Source organism: Meles meles, chromosome 19 (genome assembly GCF_922984935.1).
Source record: "Meles meles chromosome 19, mMelMel3.1 paternal haplotype, whole genome shotgun sequence".
In the NCBI taxonomy this organism is placed as follows: domain Eukaryota; kingdom Metazoa; phylum Chordata; class Mammalia; order Carnivora; family Mustelidae; genus Meles; species Meles meles.
The window spans coordinates 24,162,050-24,164,905 of NC_060084.1; the positions used below are offsets into that span (position 1 = coordinate 24,162,050).

At 38.3% G+C, this 2,856-nt stretch overlaps 1 pseudogene; it reads right to left on the reverse strand.

Annotated features, from left to right (window-relative positions):
• Positions 1-1,011: 1,011 nt before the first annotated feature.
• Positions 1,012-1,450, reverse strand: LOC123931655 (annotated as a pseudogene).
• Between the last annotated feature and the right edge of the window lie 1,406 nt (positions 1,451-2,856).

Sequence of the window (2,856 nt, forward strand, 5' to 3'; positions counted from 1 at the left end):
GGACTCTGGGAAATAAAAGTTGCTACACAGATAAACTAAGAGGTCAGAGGATTTCACAAGAGAAATACTCAAGGGAAAAAAAGAGTCATCATTTCAAGTCATATATAAGCATACCTCCTTTTACTTCATTTTGCTTCACTGTGTTTCACAGATACTGCATTTTTCACAAATTAAAGGTTTGTGGCAACCCTACATTGAACAAGTCTAACAGCATCATTTTTTAAATAGCATTTACTCACTTTGTGTCACATGTTGGTAATTCTCACAGTATTTCAAACTTACTCATTATGAATATATTTTTTATGGTAATCTGTGGCCAGTAGTCTATGATGTTACTATTATAATTATCTGGAAGCACCAAAAACTATGCCTTAAAAAATGGCAAATTTAATTGGTAAATGTTGTACGTGTTCTGACTGCATATATGGTGGACACGGTAAGAGAACCAGAATTAGAAGTGGAGCCTGAAGAGGGAACTGAATTGCTACAATCTTATGATAAAACTTTAAAGGATTAAAAGTTGTTTCTCATGGATAAGCAAAAAAGTGGTTTGTTTTTTTCTTTCCTTTTTTTTTTTTTTTTGAGATGGAATCCACTCCTGGTGAAGATGCTGTGAAGACTGCTGAAATGACAACAATGGTTTTAGAATATTCCATAATTTAGTTGCTAAAGCAGTGGCAGGGTTTGAGAGGACTAATTCCGATTTTGAAACAAGTTCTTCTATGGGTAAAATGCTATCAAACAGCATCACATGTTACAGAGAAATCACTCACAAAAGGAAGAGTTGATCAATGCGACGAATTCCACTGTTGTCTTTTTAAAGAAGTTGCTACAGCTACCCCAAACTTCATCAACCACCACCCTGATGAGACAGCAGCCATCAACTAGGAGCAAGAGCCTCCATCAACAAAAAGATTGGGAGATGCTGAAAGCTCCAATGATGGTTAGCACTTTTCATCAATAAAGAATTTTTCTTTTTAGAGAAAGCTGTGTCTTTATTGGCTGAATAGGCTACTTGAGAGGAATGAAGTGGGAGGAGTGGGTGGCCCCAGTGCTGGGCCTGTCATGCTTCTCAGATGTATAAGTGATAGAGAACTCGCCCAGGTAGTAAGCCAATCATCTCGGGCCTGATTTCTACCTGGATGAAGGTCTTGCCATTGCAGACGCCCACCATGCTGCCCCTATCCACCAGGCTGGATGATCATGTCCTGCAGGTGTGTCTTCAAAACCTCAGGCTTCTCCATCAGGGAAGCCTCCTTCTTGGCTTCATCCAGGTGCTCCAGCTGTGAGTGCTGCTTCCTCTGCAAACCCCAGTTCAGCCTCTGCTGCTGCCCGGCACAGAACAGCTGCATCAACTGCTCATAGGACACATTCAGCAATTGCTCAAGTCCACACCATGGGAGGTGAACTCGCAGAAGGTGTGCTTCTTCTTCTGCTCTACTTTTGCCATCTTGTCAGCTCTTTGGAAGGAGTATTTTTTTAAGTAAGGTCATGTACATTGTTTTTCTGGACAGAATGCTATTGCACACTTAAATGTTATTGCACAGTACAATGTGAATATAAATTTTATATGCACTGGGAGACTAAAAAATTCATCTCACTCACTTTATCGCCGTATTTGCTCAACTGTAGTGGTCTAGAACCAAACCTGTATTACCTCTATGTATGTCTATGTTGCAATAAAGAGCGTGAAGCAAATGGATGCCCAATACAGGAAAAGGATAATACCAGAGAAGTTTGAGATAAAAGGGAAAAACTACAGAATATACATCAAAGCAAAAATTTTTCTGCACTAGATCCTAAATCCAAAAATCTCAACTCGATGGATATCAAAATCATAAGACCCTAGACATTGACCATATCACCAAAAGGCTGGGTAATACTCAAAATTAATTTTAAATGGTAGGCAGATATTGGAACCAAATGTCATTGAATTGCTGAGGAAGTTATTTCTTTCCCCAATCCTTCTAATTACATTAATAAAGATGTCTGTGTTCCATGGTAACATGCCTTTAGCACTCTATTAACACTTGTTAATTTCTCCTGTGGAGTAATGTAAAGTGTCCTGTAAAGATATGTTTATTTACACTAAAAGTCAGTTTAAAGGAAATTAAGTAGACTTCGTGCAGATATGATGAAAATCATAATAATGTACTATAATCATGGAACTTGGGAAACACTGCAATCTAGAGAAAAGGAAGGTGAAATACTAAATAACCTGAGTCCATCAGCAAAATTTAGGGATGAGCTTCTCTTTGGTTATCTCTGAAATTCGTGGGATGAATTGACACTAGGGTCAGACACGAGGGTCAGTTCAGGCAAAAAATAATTTGAATTCCTGTTCATCCAGTGAATAGCAACCCCTGATGCAAAGATAAATGAGATTCAATTCCTGACCAACCCTTTCCGCAGCATCACAGTATGCTTGTTCCCAATTTGTTTTGTCTCTCACAGAAATTTTCTATTGCAACAGGTGTTCATGGATAGTTCTAACCACTACAGACAAATTTCTTCCAACCACAGACTGTCTTTCTATTTCATGAGCCATTCACAGGACCTCTAATCACTCATTCCATATTTATGCCAGGCAGTCATTTTCTCCTTGGAATGTCTCCTCCATGTGAAATACACTGAGTTCTTTCTGTCATTCCCCAATTTTTCCTTCACCATCTTGACTTCTCATCACTGAAAAAATTCCAATTTGTCCATATTTTTAAGGATTACGACCAGAACTGAATATGCTATTTTAGGTCTATCAATATTATTTTAAGGATCAGAAAACAGATATGACCAATGGAGCACTAAAATAAGAAAATGTATCTACTTTAGTTTCAGACCATGATCACACTGGCTAGC